Genomic DNA, 23,849 nt, shown 5'->3' on the forward strand with positions numbered 1-23,849 from the left:
AAAACTTGGCACTGAGGGTATAGATGTGACACTCCTAGGTTTTACGAATAGACCAACCAATGGTAGCGGTGGTAGCTATCTTGGGAGAGGCATAACAATCCTACACCAGATTTTATAAAAAACTTGTGTATTATCCAACTACATCGCTTAGAATGTCATATTGGTAATATCAGATGTTAAACTGACTGATGAGGCACCCGTACTCACAAACGATCTTTCACGGTGTCCGATTACGTTTTACGATATTGAGACTCCTTAAGTCTACATTAACGCTGGTTTCTCGTTTAGGCCGACGAAGTGGAATGTCATATTGACCAAATACTTCAACAACATATTTTCCCCATGGAAGTGGAACAACCCTCTAGAATCATTGATTTACACAATAGTTTTATATTTCGCGGTGAGCATGGCGACAGCAGCGTGTGGAGTCTCAACGAATATGCTCTACTCTAACGATCCATTCATGAAAGCTTTATACAGATTCCACTTTTATTGTACAATTAGGAGGACTCTCTGGCATTTAGGGTTTGAGCTACTTAATTCGATGAAAGGGCGTTTTGATGAAAGGCGCTTCATACAGGATGGAAAAACTGGTGACTATTTCATCAATAACATGGCTGCCGGTCACATCACTGAGTTAACAAACGGGACTTCTAAAACAGGTTTCAGAGCTATCTCAGAAAGTATAAGCGCTTATACAATATGCGTCCTGTCGTCATAGTTTGCAACTCGAGGAACCGTCGTAGGCTCTACGGCAAGTGCGCTGAATGCTCAGGCAGAGTTCAAAAAGGCTCTGGAAGTCTATATAGAACGTGGCAAAAACAAATGTGCCGACATGACACGATAACAGAACAATTTTATCAAACGCCAACAGCACTCTCAATTTCGCACTTGCCCCAGGTTTCTATCTTATCCCGAGCGATCCAGGAATAAAGACCGACCCGACGCGAGAGTACAAAAATGAGTTTCTCCTAGCACCTCTGTCTTTTTTCGGTCTTACGACGGGCATTAATGGGGTGAAGAAAAGGTCTATCAACTCTGAAACAAGCAATAAAAATCCGATCAAGCCTGACACTGGAGATAATAAAAAGGTTGATGTCATTGAGCAACACGTAGTTAAGTCCTCAGATGAACACCAGGCTGAACTCAACGCCATAATCATGGGCGGTTCGGTGGCTGCCTCGTTGGTCTAGCTGTCTGGCACGTCGCCCACTGAATCAGTAAAAATATTTTTGTCCATTATCAATAGTAATCCTAAAGCCCGCATGTCTCGAACACGAGTATGAATTTCGCAAGGACAACAGGAGTATTATCAGGCTCATGGAAAAATTTATTTGGTCTATATAACTATCAGGCGTACACAGCGCGCATACGCGTTCGAGGTTTGACTACATGGATGAAAAACATTTTTAGTTAAAATGTTAGAATCTTCAAGCCAAAACACAACACTGATACCTTATTCAACTAGATATTTGTAAAACGGTAGTTTATAAATGATTTTTACATTTGTTTTATCTTTTACATTACAATTAGTTTATTAACTTCATGCGTCAATCGTTTTCTTTGATATTATATTTTCTAAAAGATATGCTAGACATTTTTGGATCTGATCTCACTAGAAGGTAGTGCATCAAATTCATCATAGTGTTTAACCTTGAAATTTTTGTTGTATGCAGAAGTATAGTATTTCTTATCTGTTTGCTCAAGCTCTCCAGTGTATCCTCCGAGTATACCCCAATTGGCAAAGTTATTTTATGTGATATGGAAGGAGTATGTAGAAGCATTTGTGTACTGTAGGAGGCATTACATACCAGTCGTACAAGCTCACTATAAGTTTAGCTGTTTTAGTGAAGTATGAATCAAATTCATTGTTATTAATCGGGTATTCACAAAATTTAGTAATGAGAATGGTGTGCAATCTTTTAATTATATCACAATCAACTTTAGTTATTTCAGAAAAGACTTTATGGTTTTTAAATGCTCTTCTGGCAGTATTTACCATAATTGCTATTTCTTAACCCAGCTTTAGGCATGTGAACAGATAAACTTAATCGTTTTCTAAAGTGTAACTGATAATCATTGTTTCTAATGTTTACAGACAACTTCTCCTAAATTGCTTTTGCCTTATTCTTTTTAATTTCCATTTCATAACCTAAATGAAGAATAAACTCTAAGTTCTTTATCCAGCAGTCCAAACCTGAAATTCCGAGAGCCAAGGCTGAACTATTATCTGTCTTTGCTTTTGCCAAATCTATATTGTTCATTTCATTGGGTTTAGCATTACATACATTGCAGGACTGAGTGGATTTTTTGTCTGTAAGTGCACTTACTACTTTATTATCAAACATTTTAAGATCAATCTCATTGTTGATTAAAAATGTCACTATTCTTCCTGTTATGTTCATAACTTTGCGGAATGGCTGGAACGTAGTTATTCAATTTTTTTCCATTTGTTTCTTCTTCTCTTCATAATATTGGACTCTCTTTTTTATATTGAAGATTTAGAGGTTTACAAAAGTGACTACTTGAAGGACTTTCATTTTTCCAAATTTCGGCCTATCTTACTTTAAGCAATAAAGGCACAAAAGCTGTACTGAAAAGGCTTTCTTCATGCTTAAACTCTATAATTGTGTTGCTTGTGTCATACTTCTGCCTTTAAATACTTTGGCTCAATGGTCCATCAAGACCAATCTTTAAATATAGAAATCCAAATACTTTGTCATCTTGACCGGATTCTGGCATATGTATAATTTCAGAAGTTATACTAACAGTGTAATTTAAGATGGTTTGAAGAGTATAACTTGCGGAAATCTCAGAAAAATGTATGTTTTTAGGATAGCATTTATTCTTTTCCACTAAAATATCGTGTAAAGGATAGATGTGTACAAGAGCTGAGTTTCTGATCATTTGATATTTTTTATCACTAAGGCCAGTTTATTTTTAATATAAGAGCTTCGTTTTCACTCATTTTAAGGGAAAGAGTTTATGCGAACTGTCTTTAAATTTTCACATTTCTTTAAAACTTAAGCTTTTTCTTATTCATCAACAGCATTTACACTTCTTGCAGAAGCTAAGATAGAGCTTCATGACAGTTAATTCTTTTATTTTTTCTCTTTAGTTTCACTCTTCAAAGACCTCCCTTTGTTTATTGGGCCTTCCAGTATTAAAAGGTTTTTTTTAGGAAAATTTATTTCTGAATTTTTCTCGTTATATGACAAACTCTTTCTTTTTATGTTGTATTGTTAACTAATTCAGAATTAGTACGTTTAATCTCCGATAAAATTTCCAACATTTTAATACTTTCCTTTTTTATATGAAAATATTTTTAATTCTGTTTAGAAAAGCAAGATTGTGGAAAATAAAAGGTATGAAATTCACATTTATACTTTCCATTTGTTTCTTTACTAGTTTAATCCATGAGAAAAAAACAAGTGGCTTCCTCCAAGCCATTTTACAAACATCTTAACTTAATGATTGCTTTGCTAACATTATCATAATAGATGTGGTTTATACATTTTGCATCTTGAGAGAAAAGACAAAAAAGTTTGCATTTTCATGAATTGTTTGTCTTCAAAGTTTGAAATAATTTTGTGCAAGATAGGTATAATGCAGCTTCACACTTATTCTGTTTCTGTAATAACGAATTTTTAAAAATTACAAGTTTTTTATTTTCTGATTATGACTCTCTAGGATCTGGAGTATCAGACTCATAAAAACAACATTCAATGTCCCAGAGCTATTTATTTTCTTTAGCTGATGCGTCAACGAGTGAAGAAACGGATGCAACTGTTAGAACTATTGCATCAATGTAATCGAAAAATCCTGATATCGTTTTCTTCCTTAACTTTTCTTCAAAACTTTCTTTACAATGCAATACAAGCTGAAAAACACTTTTTCCGAAAAGTATGAGTCTTTTATGATCAAGTCATTTTTGGCTTAATGAATAGGATTGGTAGTAGTGTCATCTTACCTCATCTAGATTTACCTACATTTAGAACTCAAATACTTCATGGTAATAATGGATTATTTTTATATGCTGACTTTGAATCCATCTAATAAAAGCATGTACCTTTTAGCTTTTATTATTACATAAAGTGTTGTTCAAATTCCAGCAAACTTGTAACTTACATTGCAACAGCGAGTTTAAATCGATTCATTTAAATGAAATTAAAACTTAGGAAGAGTGTGAAATTGTTTGAAAAAATTTTTTCTTTAAAGTCTAAAGTATATTCATTTCGAATGAGGGATGGAAGAGTCGAAAAGTAATGTATATCTATAAAAAAAAGTCAGTAGATGACAGTCGTATTGCAATCGAAGAATATGAAAATAGCTTATTTAAGAAGAAAAATGTAATGAGGTTTATGAATGTAGCTCGTAGTCGTAGACACCATATATTTCCTGAAGATGTAAATAAATTGGTTCATAGTTTGAATGGTGATAAATGAAGACCTATGGGTGATAGTTTACATACATTAACATATTGATTGAATATCGATTGAAAAAAGATTGAATGAGGATCTTACACCAAAAGAATGGAGCAAACTTATAAATAGAGTTGATAATGTTGCATATCATGATGTAGGCTATCTACTGAAAAAAACATATATGCTGACAAAAATGTATGTGATTAGCAAATGTCGGAAGATATTGACAATATTTAAAATACTTTGTTAGGAGAAAAATTAGACAGGTCTATTGTTGAAAAAATTGTTGAAACATAGATGAAGTTTAGAATGGGGTTGACTGCAACAAGTTCTTCAAAAAAAGCGAAAAAAAAAAAATGTTGAGCAAAGCACCATTGCTCTAAAGAAGCCGATGAAGGGAACTGGTGTGGTCTCGAAAGGTCCACTGCCTTAATTTGTTGATGAAAAAATATGAAAATATAATTTGTTGATGAAAAAATATGAAAAAGGAAAAATTATTTTAAACGGTATGATGTAATATGCGCTGCTGTCTTTTTGATGTGTAAGTGTTCTCAAAATTTAACAAAGGTATCAAATTTTTGTAGTCTTTCAGTGGTATTTTTTCCATAAATGACTGGTTTATTACTCTAAAAGGTAAAACTGATCAGACTGTATCAAAAACATTGAAGACTTTCTTCAAGGAAAGAGTTATTGAATTGCGCAGAAGAAATTGCTTAAAGAGGATATTGACGTATTTCCTTGAAACATTCGAAATATAGTTGAAGGAATTTTTTTTATGTGCGTATTTGAGGTAATTCGTAAACTATAAATTGAAGGCGAACATTTTGTAGAGAAGAGTTTTTTTTTAGGAGAAGAGAAAATGTAGAATTGAAAAGTTGTGTTCGCTGCGAGAAAACAAATAAAATTTGGATTAAAAAAGGTAGAGAATTTCATAATAGAAATGTGCAAAGTAATGTTGAGATTTACTCTATCAAAAATGACGAAAAATCTACTGTAGTAGAAAGACAAAATCGTACAATGAAAGAAAAAATATGGAAATACTTGAGCGCCAATTCAACTCACATATATATAAATAAGCGTTTTGGCTGAACTAGTCCAAGAATATAATAATACTATTCACTCTTCGATTAAAATGACTCTTGCTGAAGCTAGCTTAAGAAAAGAAAGGTGTGGAAAAATTTATACCCAGTAAAGCTTAAGATAAAGTTAATCCAACAATCAAAATTAAGATTTTTAGTTTGCAAAATAGTAAGAATAAGTAAAAAAAAGTCTATCGTTGAAAAGGGTTATAGTATCTGTATTGCAAATACTCCAGCTACATATAAGATTAAAGAGTATGTTGAAGATGAAATTGGAACATTTTAAAATGAAGAAATGCAAAATACAAAGCAAGATGCATTTTGGATTAAAAGATATTGAAAAAAAGCAAAGCAAAGCTTTTCGTTAAATGGATTGGTTATCCAGACTAATTTAACTCATAGATCGATAATAAAGATTTGTTCAACATTCGACAATAATTACTCATATGTTACTTAATAAAAAATAATACATCATCGAGTAATCGTAATACTTAAAAGTTAACCACTTGGTGATTTTTGTTTTATGACAGTTGCTACAAATGCATTTACAATAAAGAAAATGACGAATTTTGTTGTAATTATCCAGCCAAGACGCTATGAGGTTTAATATGGTTTACTTGCATCCATATGCTTAGGGTTGCTAACATAGCTTCAATATAAAAATTATGTTTAAATATTATAGTTGCTTTTATAGTCAATCGTTTGATCATTACTCTATTGCATCTATGTGAATATTTCACGGTCAACTTTTATACCATTTAAAAAACTATTTTAGGGGATGCGTTTTTTATGGTTCTTGGTCAAAAAAAGGAGGTGAGTGATCTCCTAATATTTTCTACTCCTTTGATCCCAGAAAGTTGGCCGTTGTTGTGGGATAAAAGTAAAAACTCTCTTATTTACAATTGTTAAGTCTAATGAGAAGTAAGTAGTTGTAAAACCTTTGTACAACTAATCAAGCAAACTTTCAAACAAACTTAGAGCTGAAGTACGATATACATCACTTTCAAAAGAAAATGAAAAGACACAGTGTTAATCCTTAGACTCATAAATCGGACCATATCTTGCAGAAACTTTCATTAGTTATTTCAGAAGAATAAAAGTAAAATCTTAACTTAAATTAGAAAAGCACAGTAAATAAATTTATTCAAAAGTGAAAACTTAAGTCTTTATACTCTCAATTTGAACAGACCATAACTGAAATATTGAAGCTTCTCTTTTTCTTACTCTTTAATAAGATCTGATATTTGAAAATTCAAATTGAATTTAATTTACTTTGATATTAGATGAGCTATCACTGTCAGAATGAATATGGCCGGGTATCTAAAATAAGGATTAAAATATGTGAAAATTTTTATTGTTCAAGTAGAGAAAAGCTTCAGGGTAGGAAAATGAAAATCATGATTGTTGGTCAAAGATTGTAAAGGATTTTGATTAATGTTGGATTAATCCTTATCAGGTTGTATTAATGATTGTGTTGCTTTAAAAAATGACCAATAGGTTTTTTTTATTGCTAACGTTTCAGTTTGCGGCAGGTGGCACTTTTAAAGGACTTTTGATTTCTCCTGTAGAGTAAACTAAGTTCCTATTTTGAACCAAGTGGCTCATTCTACCAATGCCTGAATGATAAATAGCATAAAAAGGCTTCGCTAATTCATTTTGTTTTCAATTGCATAAAATCATGTAGAGCTTGTTGTTCTCTTATGTAGCTTTCTCGCAGCAAACACAACGTTGCCATTCTACATTTTCTCTTCTCCTAAAAGACTTTGCCTCTTTATAAGTTTTGCATTCAATTTATACTATGCAAAATATCTCGAGTACGATCATAAAAAAAAAATGCTCAAGCAATATTTAGAATGTTTCAAGGAAACTACCTCAATATCCACTTTAAACAATTTCTTCCGCACTATTCAATTACAGCTTACTTTTTAAATTCTTTATCAAGAAAGAACCTGAGAAAAGTTGTATATTTTAAGACAATCAAGTACATTTTACCATACTTTTATTTCCCTTACTTTATACGTTTCTGGTTTGATTAAACATTTATGAAAGAGCTATTTTCTTGTCATTCATTTATAATGAGTATTAGATGTGTTTTGATAGTGATATGTTTGTAATTTTATTTTAGAAGCCTTAGTTATTACAGCTGCCTAGGATTTGTATTATGAACGAAATAGATATTATACCCACCTTAAAACAACTTAAGGGCCCCTTTAAAGCCCTTTGGTGGTTCAGGGTATTCTAAAGGCGAATTTTCTCATACAATTTTTTTTTCAAAGCTTAAAATTTGAAGCTAATATCTCTTTTCAGTACAAAGTTAGTATATTTTTATTGATTTTTTAAAATTAGTGTGTGTTTAGGGCAGACCCTAATAAGAGGTGGGTTAGGGCTAATTTTTAGCAAGCCCAACGTCGGCTCCAATTTTCAGAAATTTTAAAACCCTGAAAAAAACAATTTTACATAAAAGTTTTGCACCCTTCTAAAAGCATGTTTTATGAAAATAATTAGAAAATAAAATTGGTTTAAAGATTTTAGTCCGTTCATTTAGCTTCTAAGTATTGATAGACATTGATAGATTTTATTTGGACTACTTTTAATGAATTACTAAATATTATAAAGTTAAAATTCTATCATTGCTACAAAATATTTGCAGAAGTCAAAAATAGCTTCAAGAACTAAAAGAAGATAAAGTTGTAATCAACTTTTCGTTGTTGCTTATATCTCATCCTATATATAGAATGTCAGACAAATATTTGAGTGCCATTTATTAATCTAAACTTTTAAAATGTCTAATTTGGAACTATTTTCAAAATTTTTTCCCAAGTATACTTATTTTAGGAGAATTTTCCATTAACATGACGCAGGAAGAGCCTGCTATGGAAGAAGAGAATGTTAAAATTGGTGAAGATAACTTTGATAGGACTGTGCCTACAATATATCATGACGTGGAATAAGTGATTTAAAGGAGCACAAAACTAATGATCTTAAATAAGGATATCCTTTGATTTATCTAGATTATTGATTTTCGACACTGTTAATCACAAAACACACACTACAAAAAAGATTGCTATCAGTGGTTTTACTAAGTCTAATTAGTCAAACTAATTGAACTAACTTATAAATTACTGTACCTTACTGTGCGAAAAGACTAAAATGATAATAATGAAAAAGAAGAAAGAAAAAAAGAAAAAAAAGCAAATAATTAGTTTCATACAAACCCATTTTAATCCGGTCAGTGATTTAAGCAGATAAAAATTGCCTCCAGTTTGTGTAGGTATAAAATTCAAAACCTTTTTTTTCAGACTTACTAGTCTAATTTTATTTATCATCTTCTGCATATTTTAAACTTCAAACCTTTTTTTAATTTTCCTCTTTATCCAGCTTCTAAAGATTCAGTGCTTGATACAGATCTTATTTCTAAGTCAATGATATTTTTTGTAATTAATGTTAGCGACATTGTTTTTTTGGTATTCTATTATTTGTACAACATTTTTGTATTTAAGGTGCTACATAACCAGGATGAATCATTTGTTTTAAACCCTCTACTTCCTCCTAAAACTCTAATTTTTCCAGATACACTTAAGGTATTTGTTATGTTTCCTAAAGTTAAATGCATTGTTTAAATGATTTTTTTTTTAAACTATTGCTGAAGATTTCTGCATTTTTAGAAGTTGATTGAAAACAAAGTTAAAATTTCTCAGTATCCACTCCAGAATGTAAGTCATTAACGTAATCAAATTTTTGTTATGTTATTTAATTCATGCGTCATTCTGTGTTAGTATATGGTTTTTCAAATGATCAATATTTAATTTATCTTTGTGTATTTTTAACTTTTGAATTATTTTTTTGTTTCAGCATGCCCCTTCGCATATACATAATCAAATAAATGACATTATGACATCAGTTTCTGAATTTCAAAGTTAAAGTAAATATCATTTGATAATATTATTTTCATTTAATTCTAGCCTGATTGGATAAGAACATATCTTAGTTTATTTGATGTAAGTAAAAGTTAAAATTTTGCTTTTTATTGTGATGAGATGATTTATTTGTTTTTAAAAGAATGTGATTTATTGCTAAATTCTTTTTTTGAAAGATTTCCAGTTTTCAACAACCTGTTTCACCTATCAAGCCAATTAAAAGTTTTTGAAATTTTTGATCTAGTTATATATTTTAGGTACACAAAAATTTGATTTTTTTTTTTTAATTTTTTGATGATTTTTTATAGCTTTCAAACGTTACACAGTCAGATTTAGGTTTCCTCTTAATCTTAACTGCACTTATAACAACACTAACTAAACCTGGGTATATAAGGCCATCATGCTCTAAAACCTTTGGATATAAATAATGATGAGATTTCATTTGATTCCCAGGGTTCATATGTAGGAGCACATTTGGCCCAAGGAGCACATATAAATTATGTATTGGTGTGCATGTCTTATTAAACTAAACTAGAAGTATACTCTTACATTAGCAAAGTATTACTTTTATAATGGCACAAAACTGCTATTGACTTTTTTTTTCAAGGGGTAATTGTAAATTGTTTAGGCTATATAACTATTGGATGTAATATTTGTTTCAACTTTAATTAAGTACCCATGATTCCCCTGGTTCAACTTAACTGATTAGGCATGCTTGGTGTTTGCAGCCGGCTTAAAGTTGAACCCTTTAATACAGAAGGTTTCAAAGTTTTGTATTATGAGGACTAAGTATTTATCATATAAAATGTTTTGGCTTAAAAATATTATAACAGAAGAGTTTCTTATGAATGTGTACATTTTTCGTGAACTAAATACAATCAAGTCTAAGTTGACCAATCTGGAACAACAACAGGAAAGATTGGAGGCATGAGTTGCTAGTGATCCTGTTAATAAGAATGTCTTTCATACAAAATTTCCTATCTTCAATCTCTGCAGCAATATTCTGAGATTGAAAACCACCCAAATATTATATGGTAAGTTTTTATCAATTTTTGTTTATGTAAGTATAGCCATGACGTGTTGTTAAATAATTACAAATTTTAATGAGTGTTTATTTACAAAACTTTTCATTTTTTTAATAAGTATTTATTTGAATAATTATAGTTTCAACTGTTCACATTTTCCATGGCACCACGTCTGAAGGGATAAAATTGAAAGAGACACAATTTTTTAACAACGCCAGAGATTGCTCTGGTGGTCGTGTGCGGCGCTGCAAGAAAGAGACATTTGAAGACTTGATTAAGGAAGTGAGTGAAGACGACGACATTGAAGAAGGAAATGAAGATGACAGTGGAAACGAAGATCCTCGACGAAAAATGTAAAAGAGATAAACAATTTTTATAAATAAAGGTATCATGTAAAGATGATTTATATAAATATTATTATATATGTCATGTTTATTTATTGAATACTATTAATTAAAAAAAAAAAACCCGCTTTGGTACTCATCCGGCATGAGTAGTAAAACGTTTTTTATTTTGGCCGATTCAGGGCTAGTTCTTTTGGGACCCTGCTGATTGGAGCGGACAGTTTTATCAAGTTTCCTTAAGGGATTAACCTTATGGGATCCCAAAGATTTTTTAAGGTGGTTCATCACTAAAAAAATCTATATTTTTATTAAAACTTGGTTTTTGAGATTTTTTTTTGATATGTAGTTATTCAACATAGCTGTAAACGTTTCTGGAGACTGTTTTAACATATCTTGATTATTTTTCGAGGTAATCTACTTTATTTAGACCATATCAGACAACATGACCATAGCAACGGGGCCAAGCAATGCAAACTTAGGTTAATGATTGCCTTTTCTCTTGGCCTAAGCATTAGTTTTTTCGTCAAATATGTTTAGTTACGCATTAGTTTAATAGGCCAGCATGCTTTTACTAAAATATAGAATAAAACATTGAACAGAAATTGCTATTTTTGTATGACTCATCATATAATTTACTTTGTGATAATTTATTGTTGTGTTTGAAAGGCTTTGTGTTATTTATATTATTTAATATAATTTATCCGTTTTTATTATATATTTTAGAATATTAGAATATTATATATAATGGGAAACAAAAAAAGAATAAGTTTAAAAAGAAAAAGAACATTTCGTGGCAACCAGTGGAACAAAACACCTACCCTAGAAGACGAAAATATTAAGCATGTTTCAGTTAGTGCCAGTTTCTTCATAAAAATTGATAATAATAGTAATGCAGAAAACTATGACATTATAATAAACTTCTCTATTTTAAGAAAAGTTATTGATAGTAGTGGCAGTTGTCCAGAATGTAACAGTTGTATTGTTGTTACAGATGACATTGATAAACGAAGTGGCCTTTGTCATAAGTTGAATTTTGAATGTACCAAATGTAAATTTCAGTATTGCAATTTTACATCTGATAGTGTTAAAAAAACTGTACCAAAACAAGGTAGAAACTGTTTTGATATCAACCTTAGAATGGTTATTGCTTTCCGTGAAATTGGCAAAGGACACCAAGCCTTAGTGGACTTTGCGCGAATTACAAACACTTCTTGTGTGAATAACAATGCTTTGAACAAAATCAACAACACTATTCAAAATGCTTATAAGTTATCAGCAGAACAATCCAAAAAGGCAGCAGCAATAAAAGTTAAAAATAAAGCTAAAGAGGAACACATTGGGTCAGGAAAAAAACTAATTAGAGTTTCTTAAGATGACTCATGGCAAAAACCCGAACATGTTTTACTGAATGGTGTGGTAACCACAATATCAGAAGGGCGATGTATTGATTTCGAAGTCTTTTGCAAGTATTGTTGGGGATGTAGATTGTGGAAAAAAAAAGCAGAAACATCCAGGTTATACTGAATGGAAGGCTAATCACATTTGCTCCTTAAATCATGCAGTATCGTCTGGGGTAATGGAAAGTGCTGGAGCTATAAAGATATTTAATCGCTCTGTAGAAAAAAATGATTTGATAAATAAATATTATTTGGGAGATGGGAATTCCTCTGCATTTAATAGTGTGCTTAACAGTAATCCATATAGAAAGTTTCAAATCAAACCAGAAAAGTAAGAGTGTGCTGGGCATATTCAGAAGCGCATTGGTACAAGACTACATAACCGAAGAAAAGATAAACATGATGGTAGTTGGTTAACTGGATAAGGAAAATTGACAGAATGCACAGTTAATAGAATACAAAACTATTTTGGTATGGCTATTCGACAGGCTGCAGCTAATATTTCTTTAAGTGAAAATGAAAAGGTACTAAATGAAAAAGAACATTCGCGCAGTTCTTTACCATTGCACTAATTTTCCGGATCAGTTTCATCGACACGTATTATGTCCAGAGGGTCCTGATAGTTGGTGTAAGTGGAAGAAAAAAAACTCTGCAGGTAACAGCAATTACACACCCAAAGTTAATTTACCAGTATGGATATATGATATTATTAAGATAGAACATGAAGAACTAAGTGATGACAACATTTTGAGAAAATGCACTCATGGTCAAACACAGAATTCTAATAAGGGACTCAACAGTATTATATAGTCCAGATGCCCAAAAAACATTTTTATTCATAAAGCTTCGTTTGAGTTGGGAGTGAACTTAGCTGTGTTGTATTTTAAAGAGGGAACGGCTGGTGTTCAGAGAGTAATGAGTCACCTCAACCTTGAGAATGGTGGAAAATCTGCAGTGTTCCTATTTTGTAGGGATCAAAAACGGATTAACAGTATGAACAAAAAAGACACTTTAGAAAAAAAAAAAAAGAAGAATGCATTTAAAAGCCATTAATAAAAGGGTTGGCAAGATGAAGAACAACAACAGGAAGTTTTGATATTTTTTTTAGTTATAAAATGTTTATTGTTGTTTTTCAGCATTCGCCCTTTTTGCGCAGTCTGTAATTTTTGAAAAATAATAACTTTTTAATAGCTTCAAATTTGCTTCAAATTTTCAGGACATGTTCTACATATAAAAATGGAGGGCCATTAGCAAAATTGATGCCAAAAACAAAATACTTAACAAATTATTGACATTTTTCGATTTGATTTCATTAGCCAACGCTCCGAATTTTGATCATTTTGCCAAAAAAACCAAAAATTACAACTTTTACTAGGAATGAAGCATTGATTTTGATAAGGGTTCTTCATTTTATGTGCATGAAACGTTTTGCCAAATATGAAGCTGAAATATTTTGTGGTTTCCAAAGTATCTTTTTCAAAATATCTTTCAAAATAGACTGATTTTGCAACCTTTTTGACATATTTTCACAGTTTCAGGAATAAATATTTGTAAAATGACTCTTTATTTAATTTTTTTTTTTTTTAAGTTATACTCTGATACACTTTTTAATTTGAAATTATGAACTTTAGGGAATTTTGTTTTTTTAGTGGTAAACCACCTTTAGGCGGGTAGTACAAGCTGTTAAAAGTGACAGTAAAAAATTATTGCAAAGAAGCTTGATAAAAGTGATATTTATTATTTACTTATTGTATGTGGGTGTTTTTAAATGTAGTATTTGTGAATTAGTTATTGTTATTATTGTTAATGGTCAATTTATTGGTGCGTGCTCTCCGCAGACTTCTTTTTTGTTATATATTCTGTTGGTGGAGCAGCATAGACGCTCTTGCATTTTATACTAGTTTAAAGATATTGTCTCTCCAAACGATCAGTTGTAATCCTCGAGATTTTCCATGCCGCCCGATGAAAAACAATGAAGAGTTACCGAATTAAATAATTAAAGAAAGAAGTTTATTAAGAGTTAAGTAAAGTTTGAGTTGTTGAACATTTAAGTAAGTGGAGTTTGTTATTTGTGATTTTGTTTGGGAAGATTTGAAAGACTTAGAATTTAATTGTTGAAGGTGCTGATTGTGACGAAAATTTGATTTTATTTTGAGTTGTTGTGCATATTTATTTAAAAATGGCAGCCGCATTAGGAAGGAAAGTAGCGAGAAGGAGAGAGTTACGAGTAAGTTTTGGAAATTTATTGAGCGAAATAAGAGAAGAACTAGAGAGTGAGGAGTTAAACTATACAAAATTAATAGGTTTAAAAAATAATCTAAGCGAGAGTAATGAGATATTAAACAATATTGATGAAGAAATATTAAATAATTTAGATCAAGAGGAAATTGAAAATGACGTTTTGGAGAATGCGAAAGTAGTTGAGTGTTATCATGAGTTGATGGCTGGAGTGACACCAAAATTAAAAAGTATAAAAATAAATGAATCAGATAAAGATTCTGTTAAAAGTTTAAATAAATCAAAGTGCCTTTTACATAAGTTAGAAATGCTAGTTTTTAATGGAAATCCCTTACATTGGCAGGGTTTTTGAAATCAATTAATTTATCAATTCATAGGCGTGAAAGTTTAAATGATATTCATCGATCTAAAAACATATTTGACTGACTAAGTATTAGCTACTATTTCAAAACTTTCACTAGGTTCAGAAAACTAAAAAAAAGGCAATTGAAATCTTGAAAAACAGATACGGGAGTAAAAAGTTTTTGTTTCAGCACATACGGATTCTTTGTTAAAAATAAAGAAAATTAAAGATTTCAATGATCTAGAAGAATTAAGAAAACTTTATAATGTTCTCTAAAAGTAGAAAGAACAACTTACGGCTGTTTGTTAATTCCTATCCTTAAGGAGAAACTGCCTCATGAACTTTTAATTTTAATTTCTAGAAAATTTGCCGGAGAGTTGTGGACTTTGAAAGACTTTTACAAAATTACAATGAAGAATTACAAGCTTAAGAGTCTTGTGCCAAATATGTTTTAAAATCAAATTATGATAAAAATGAAAATAAAAACTTGAAATACAAGTCTTTAAACAAAAATGCACAGCAAAATTCTTCTCAAAATTATAGAAACAAAAATAACTTTACAACATAAAGTTTTCATACACAAAATAGAAGAACACCAGAACAAAGAATTTTACAAAATGTATATTGTTCAGCAAACCATAAGCCTTCTCATTGTTTTAAAGTTACGAATTTAGATTCAAGAATTGAAATTCTAAAAAAGCAAAAGAGATGTTTCATCTGTTTAAAATTAGGTCATATATCAAAATTTTGTCATTCTAACTATTCATATTTTCAATGCAATCGGAAACACCACTTCTCTATTTGCAATAAGAGGCAAACCCAAACTAGTGCAACTCTTGTAGGTGCGTCTGATTGCATTTTGCTACAGACAGCAAAGGCTAAGTTTTTTTTAATTCAGAGAGTGAGTGTGGAGTATTAAGATTATTATTTGATAGCGGTAGTCAGAGATGTTATGTTACCAAAGATGTATGTGAAAGATTGAAATTAAAAACTATAAAGCAAGAAGCTATAATAATAAAAACATTCGGTCAATTTAATAATTCCAGGGTTAAAAATCTCAATATTTTTCAACATAAGATAAAACATAAAAATGCTAATTTGTTTGTGTAAGTCGAGCCTCTGTGTGTGCCAGTTATTTGTAGCCCGTTGTAACAGCATATTTCAAAACTAAATCTAGCTGATTATGATGATGGTTCCAAAGATTTTCCAATTGACTTATTGGTAGGGTGTGATTTGTACCATAAATTTATGACAGGTAAAGTTATTAGAGGGGTTGATGGCTGTCCTGTAGCTTCTTCCTCTGTTTTAGGATGGGTGTTAAGTAGCCCAATGCCTTCTGTAAAAAATGTTAATAAGAAAGTTATCATGAAATTACGCGTTGATGCTAATTTAATAGGGAGTGTGGAAGATGTGTGCAGTGAGATTGATGAACTAAGAAGTGATTTACAAAATTTTTGGAGTGTGGAGAAAATGGAATACTATGATGAGAGTGTGATATATAAATTCGAAAAAGATATTATGCATAACGGTGAGAGATACGTAACTAAGCTTCCTTTTAAACCAGATCACAATTGTTTACCAGATAACTATAAAATAAGAGCAGTATTTGATGTTTCCTGTTTTAACAATGGATTGTCCTTGAACGATTGCCTTTATTCAGGGCCAAATCTATCATCCAAAATATTTGATGTACAACTGCGATTCCGATTAAATTATATTGCCATATATTGCTATATTAGCAGATATCAAACAAGCTTACTTAAATGTAGAAATTTCTAGTGAGCATAAAAATTATTTAAGATTTCTCAGGTATAAAAATGTGGATGTAGAACAGGACACAGAATTGATTGTTTAAAGGTTTTTAAGAGTAGTATTTGGACTGACTAGTAGCCCTTTTTTATTAAATGAAACAATAAGACATCACATTAAAAAATATGAAAAATCTAATGGTAACTTTGTAAAAAGATTCTTTGAAGATTTATACGTTGATGATGTCACATCTGGAACGAAGTGTAAAGTGTAACGAAGGGTAAAGAATTTTATAAAAAGTCTAAAATAATTATGTCTGAAGGTGGTTTCAATTTAAGGAAATGGAAAACAAACAGCGAAGAATTGCAAAACTATTTTGATTTCATGAGAAAATGATAATAAATAAGGAAATGAAAAATTCAATAAGCAATCTTGATGATAGTACTTACTTAGAAACAGAATTTGGCAAAAGTGATCATTAGTATAAAAGAATTATAGGAATTGAATGGGACTCGAAAAATGATGAATTTATTTTCCAATATAATCACTTTATAAAAATATCACGGGAACTTAAAGCAACAAAAAGGAATATTGTTGAGAAATGTGGAGGGGTTGAGTGTTTTAAAAGTAAAGAGATTTGCATTTGTTAGAATTGAGGAGAGAATAATTTCGCCAGAGTTACATGGATTTTTTGATAGCTCAAGAGAGATAAATTGTGCAGTTGTTTATCTTAGAGTTAAGATGAGTGTTGCTGTGAGAGTGTTTTTTTTTGACAGCCAAAACTAAGGTAGCGTCATTGAAAGAGTTGTCTGTTCCTAGGTTAGAATGTTGGGTTGTTTGCTGCCCAGCTAGCCACCCCGTAAGGTACCCGGGTGGGTCCCAGCCGGGGCGCAGGACGGGGCCCGTACGGGTAATCCAGACGGATCCCGCCGGATTTTGTCCGCGGGATCCAGACGAGACCCGTCCGGGATATCCGCCAGAAAACGCAAACGGGACCCAGATGGTATTCAGAAGGGATAGCAAACAGAACCCGTTCGGAACCCAGCTGGTATTCAGCTTGGATAACCCACATGGATCCCACAAGGATCCCATGATTATTATACCCACATGGATCCCATGATTATTATATAATAATAAAAATATATAATAATAATGATTATTATTATTATTATTATTATTATTATTATTATTATTATTATTATTATTATTATTATTATTATTATTATTATTATTATTATTATTATTATTATTATTATTATTATTATTATTTATTATTATTATTATTATTATTTATTATTATTATTATTATTAGTATTATTATTATTAGTATTATTATTATTAGTATCATTATTGTTATTATTTTTATTATATTATTATTATTATTATCGCTATGTCACATTTCTAAGTCCTGTAGCTACATTGCTAGCAGATAAGATGCATTTTATTAATTGAAACAATAACACTACCACAAATAATTGCTAAAACTGAGAAGCGATTAACTATACGCAAGAGTCTATTGAAAAAAAAAAGCAATTACAAGTCATAAACTAAGAAGTTTTCAAAAAATGCACCAATAATATCATTTAACATACAAATATAGTTACAGGCTGGACAAACCAGTAAAATGTATACAGTGCTTGAAAAACAGATCACATTGTGTACTATTTTTAATAAATCATAACTTAGACCATGGCAAACAGTTTGTTAACTCTTAACTGATGCTAGATCAAAAAACATTGTTCACTATTTAACATTTTTAACTGCATCTTCAGGAACTTGTATTACATTATTGACTTCTGTTGCATTCTTCCCTTTCGGTTTTCGGCTTCCTTCCCCACAATCCCGTGAATTTCCAAACCACGTAGAAAGTTACTTCTCAAGCATCTCCTTGGTTGTGTCCTTAGTGGCAAAGTTCTGTTTAGCAGCACCTATATACATATACAACAATTATGTTGATGCCGCAGTATACATGTTAAATTATTATTATTACACCATTTAGCAAGTATTACTTTTCTGGGCTAAATGTTGTGATCTAAATAAATAACTCAAGATTAATATGTTGCTATTAAATGAGGGCATACAATTTTGAAGTGAATACTTACTAAACAAAATCTGAAAGTGTTGCAGTGCTCAAAATTTGATTTTGCTTCGTTGACCAATCAAGCTACACTGTTGCGCTTGCTTAGATGTCATTAAATAGGCCATGTTTTGCTTGATAAATTGTGTTACCTTCAAGTTCTACAATCGAACCAAGAATAAGCCACAGAGAAACATTTGGGGTGTTAAATAAAGGAATACCATCAATATTTCTGTGAATTGTAAGCTGTGTAATATCAGATGAAATTGAAGATTTATTTAGGAACAAAGATAACCAGTTTTTTATTCCAATATAAAAATATTCACCACCAGCTACAGAAGCAGTAATAATGTTTCGATCAGTTCTAAGAAGTGTTCTAGCATCTTTAGGCAAACCTAAATTTGATTTTTACAAATTCTGAAGCAAATTAATTAAAACACTATGCTTTCCATTCGATGTTATCACTAGATTCTTCAAAACTAATGATAGAGTTAGTAAAAGGTAAATTTATATTGTCATCCGACCAGCATTAATTTTCGGGATTTTTAGGAGAAGACTCGAGTACAAAAGTATTTTTGACAATTGGATTTAGAAGAGTTAAACACTAAAATATTATTCAACAACTCGGATTCATTGCATGATACTTCTTTCACATTTCTTGCTATTTCAGCAGCAGTTTTTCTACGTTTTGTTCTGTCTGAACTCATAATAAGGTTACTTAGATCTTTTTAATTTTACAAAATGTTTTTCTGTTATTTTACAAAATTAACAAACAATAAATAGATAACAATATAATAACAAATAATATAAAAAAAGAACATGGGTAATAAAATCTTATAAGGTTATAAATATTCCCCAATTACCAAAATAGTTTTATTATTATAAATTAAATGAAGATAGATTTTATAAATTATATGCGATAAAAATTATTAACAACGTATATGTTACTTTCTCGCGGCGAACGCAACGTTTCAACTCTACATTTTCTCTTCTAATAAGAAAACTCCCATCCACAAAAAATTCGCCTTCAATTTACACTTTACAAATCAACTCAAATATGTCCATAAAAATACCGCTCAAAGTTTGTTTATAAGATTTTAAGGAAACTGCGCAATGTCCACTCTGTAATTGCTTTCGCGCGTAGTTTAATTACAGTATCTCAGACAACTAAAAACCAGTGTTTTCAACTTAATGTTTCAATCAATTTGCAAAAATCAACATAGAATTATTTATAAATAGTTATTGCAAACATAACGAAAACATAATGAACTTGAAATACCTAAAATACAGTTAGTAAAAAAATTATCCTCAAATATATTTTACTATAATCAAACAGTAAAAAAATTGTTCTTATCCGACAATCATAATTTGAAAACGGATAACTTTAAGGAAATATTTGGAAAATATATGCAAAAAAATATATACCAATATTTGAAAAAGAAACAACATTAAAGCGTAAAAGAAATATAATATTAACAAAATATCGCAAAAACTTTCACACAACAAAATGGCAATTTCAAACTTCATCCCTGAGGTAAATTCTAAAACAGTCGATATGTGGTGTTAACGCCCGGGAAAACCGTACGGTTCCCGTCTGACTCCCGGTACCATAACCCGGATAAAAACCATACCAGATCCCAGGTTCAATACCGTACGGGACCCGTCTGACTCCCGGTACCATAACCCGGATAAAAACCATACCAGATCCCCGGTTCAATACCGTACGGGACCCGTCTGTATAGGCTAGCTGGGTATTTATTATTTATTTATTCATATATATAAAAGCCTGTCTAACTTATCTCAATCTACAAAATCAAGAAAAAAGAAGGCAGTTAGGGGATATGATACAATAATTTAAACATTCAAGGGGGTTAAAGAAGTAAATTGGTTTCATATCAATGCACACCACATTCCCTTTTAGCACAAGAACCTGCAAGTAATGTTAAAGGCTCTAAATTATATATATATATATATATATATATATATATATATATATATATATATATATATATATATATATATATATATATATATATATGTTAAGTTGAACCCTTAATAAGTCAGACTTTTATTAAATCGGTCAGATTTTCGATTCCCCTTGAACACTCTATACATACTTAGAGCTCGCTTAATTCTGACATTTTCTAAGCCTAGATATCTATCTATTCCCTTTGATATATCATATATATATATATATATATATATATATATATATATATATATATATATATATATACTATAAAATATTATAAAAAATTAAAATTTTCTCCTACAGAAAAACCTTGACAATGGAAGCTATAATATACATAAAATTTTTTATGCAATCTGTAAATGACAAATATTTAATTGGAACCTAACATTATAATAGATAACAATTATTAAAACAAATATTAAAACAATATCTTATTCACTTTTCTCAAAAGGCTTTTCTTGATTATCTCTAAAGGATTGGCTAAATATCAAAAGTATTATTATTTTTTAAAAAATTTTAATGATTCATAAATGTACAAGTTTTAAGCCAGTTACATAAACATAAGCGGAGTAACACTAACATAAACAACTTTTGTATGTTAAATTAAAATTATGTAACTTTATATACCTATTTTTTTGGTTTTGATATACTTCATCAATATTTCAGGTATCTTCTGCATATCTGCATTTTTCTTTTGCTTCAGATTCTGTGTCTAAATTTTAAAAAGTACGATAATTATTGATGTATCAAAATTTCATTTTCAAATTTCAATAATTATGATTAAATGCTTAAATAAATTTATAAAAAATTATCAAAATTATTACTTTGATATCTTTGAGAATATTATATAAACTACCTGCAGTTGACAAAATTCTTCCTGAAAACCTAAGCCATCCAACCTCAGGTTCTTGACATATTGATTTAGCTAAGTCTATTTTTTTCATATTTGTCCAGCGAGGCCAATAAAAATCTGTAGATTTTCTAGAGGAAATTATTGATAACACATTTTCACTCATAGCATTCACTAACCAAATTAGTGGTACGTAATCGGTATTGTTTTCTTCATCGAATGCAACATTTGCATACATCTTACTCAGTAACACAGTACAGAAATTACACAGTAAGTTACTCTGCTACAAAATGTAAACGAAAGTAGAAAAAATCCATACTCCGCAATCTCCTTTATTTAGGAATAAAATATTCCTAAATTGCACTTTTGGATTTACAGAAAAACGTTCAATGGTCTTCAAAAACCATTCATGATTCTAAGAATATATGCCACAAGGAAGTAAGACAATAATGAAAACCCTCACGTCAACTTTTTAATATTATATGCATTTCCTTGTGGCGTTACTTTTCATAAACGTAAATATTAATAAATTCTTTAAAGTATTTATTGTTCAAATTGCATGTAAAACTTTGTAAAATTTTCAACTTTTTACTAAAGAAAGAAAAAGAGAAAAATTTATGTATAAAAAATAAAAATAGTTATAACAACTTTTTATATAGAGTTTCATAAAAAAGCATAAAACGAGAAAACGATTATAACTTTAATTTATACGTTATATTGTAAAAACTTTTTTGCCCAAGGTAAGTTGCAAATGGCAATAATGGTGTGATTGCATAGATTTTTCCGCATATTACTTTCACCAGATGGGTCCCTAATGGGAAACCCGTAAAAATCCCAGTTTTCTTAGCCCTTAAAAACACCACATGCGGCCCATATTACTATTTTTGCTTAATTTTTCAACCGTAAGGGACCCGTCTGGAAACCAGAACACAAACCCTTCTAAATCCCGTTCCCGTTAGCCCAGTTAAAAACCATATGGTACCCGTCTGTCAATGTTCGCTGGGATTTCTCTCACAGAAGATTTCAATGCAACTTCATCAACAACGAATTTTGATTGAATTTTTAAAACATGTACAGTATTTATAGAAAAGTTAACTTCACACTTTTTACCTGAACGATCACTTAACACTTACCCTTCAAGATAAAAATTTGAACCAACTGGCCTGTAATTACCATAAATAATTGTATCACCTAAGAGTTTCATGTAAAATCTGCACCTACCAAAACAAAAAATAAAATAAATACGTTCATTTGACCCTTTAAAATTAAATTGAGTTTCACTCTGATTTCCAAATGTGTTAATAATTTTCTAAGTCTAAAATTTTTAAATGAAGCTTTTCTCGCAAAGATTTTAAGTTGTAGCTTAGCTGTAAACTGCTATCAAATAAAATAGGTGCAGGATGAATACGTTTATTTAAGACTACAGTGTCTTTGGATTATTGCAATAAAACTGAATTTTCATATTTTAATAACGAACTTGCTACTTATGAAAATGAAGAACTATCATGAACATCCATTTTTTTGGTTGAAGATTTACCTATGCACATCAACACATGAAGCAAGTTAGAAAAATTAAAACATTTCATTTCAGTATCACAACTTTTAGCAGGATTTTCAATCCATGGATATTTGCAACACCTTTATTTGCAACACCTTTTTTTTTTTTTTAAAACTTAATTCTTGTCCTTCAAACTAAATAGCATTTTGCATTTTGCGGTTTGTGATCTATATCACAAAAATACATTTTAAACAAAAATTATCAAACTTGTTATGTAGCTTTAGATTTCCACTTCAATGTAACATTTCATTAGTAATGTTTTGAAATTTTTCTTTATTAACTCATCTTCTTTCATGAGCTTGAAGTTTAGTTCTCAAAATATTTAAAACAATTTTTATATCCCAGCAATTATCTATATTGGTAAAATCTATTGATATAGTCATTACGAATTCCTCTCGAATTTTCTGCATAAGGACTGGTATAAGAAGAGGTCCATTTTGATTAGGTTCAATTCCTAAATATTTTAAACTCCTTATTTGAATCTCAATGTTATCATAAATTCTACACAGAGATGATATATTTTTTATATAATGAACTTGTTCATTATATAAAAAATATATCATTGACAATAATGTTCTTATATGTGAAGATATAAGTAATTGTTTATTACCAAACCTTTCCTTTGATAAATTGATTGCATTGCTATGTTTAACATTTGTAAATGAATGTCCTGTTATAGTAGAGAGTGCTTGACTCTCTAAAAGATTCCGTATATAAGTTTTTTTTTTGAATTGGACGTAGATCTTCATAGCTATCTATTGCACACAGAGAATTTTCATAATGTTTGCCAACTTTCTGGTCTACCATTAAATGACTTTAATTTTAAAGATGGCAGTTTCACTATCAAAGTATTTTATAACAGCTTTTTACTGAACT

At 30.2% G+C, this 23,849-nt stretch overlaps 2 long non-coding RNA genes across 5 annotated transcripts in view; one reads left to right on the forward strand and one right to left on the reverse strand.

Moving 5' to 3' along the window:
• The window catches only part of LOC149881436 (uncharacterized), a 44,450-nt gene extending 33,627 nt beyond the window's left edge, over positions 1–10,823 (forward strand). The window contains exons 4-9 of one of the 3 annotated variants that reach the window (XR_016445354.1): positions 3,119–3,170; positions 3,340–3,365; positions 9,004–9,084; positions 9,169–9,216; positions 9,356–10,454; positions 10,585–10,823. This is a non-coding gene — a long non-coding RNA (uncharacterized LOC149881436). Of the gene's footprint in view, positions 1–3,118; positions 3,171–3,339; positions 3,366–9,003; positions 9,085–9,168; positions 9,217–9,355 lie in introns of all 3 variants that reach the window. The other 2 variants (XR_016445353.1, XR_016445355.1) reach the window with 2 other exon arrangements.
• Positions 10,824–20,898: 10,075 nt separating this feature from the next.
• LOC149881439 (uncharacterized) lies at positions 20,899–21,740 on the reverse strand. 2 transcript variants are annotated; one of them, XR_016445350.1, is made up of 3 exons: positions 21,422–21,740; positions 21,193–21,277; positions 20,910–21,033 (listed from the first exon to the last, which is right to left on the reverse strand). It is a non-coding gene; the product is annotated as an uncharacterized LOC149881439 (long non-coding RNA). The 2 variants fall into 2 exon arrangements; XR_016445349.1 differs by having other exon boundaries at positions 20,899–21,277.
• Between the last annotated feature and the right edge of the window lie 2,109 nt (positions 21,741–23,849).

Source organism: Hydra viridissima, unplaced genomic scaffold (genome assembly GCF_058129835.1).
Source record: "Hydra viridissima isolate aposymbiotic clone 2 unplaced genomic scaffold, HvirCarnegie_v1 scaffold_12, whole genome shotgun sequence".
Classification (NCBI taxonomy): Eukaryota; Metazoa; Cnidaria; class Hydrozoa; order Anthoathecata; family Hydridae; genus Hydra; species Hydra viridissima.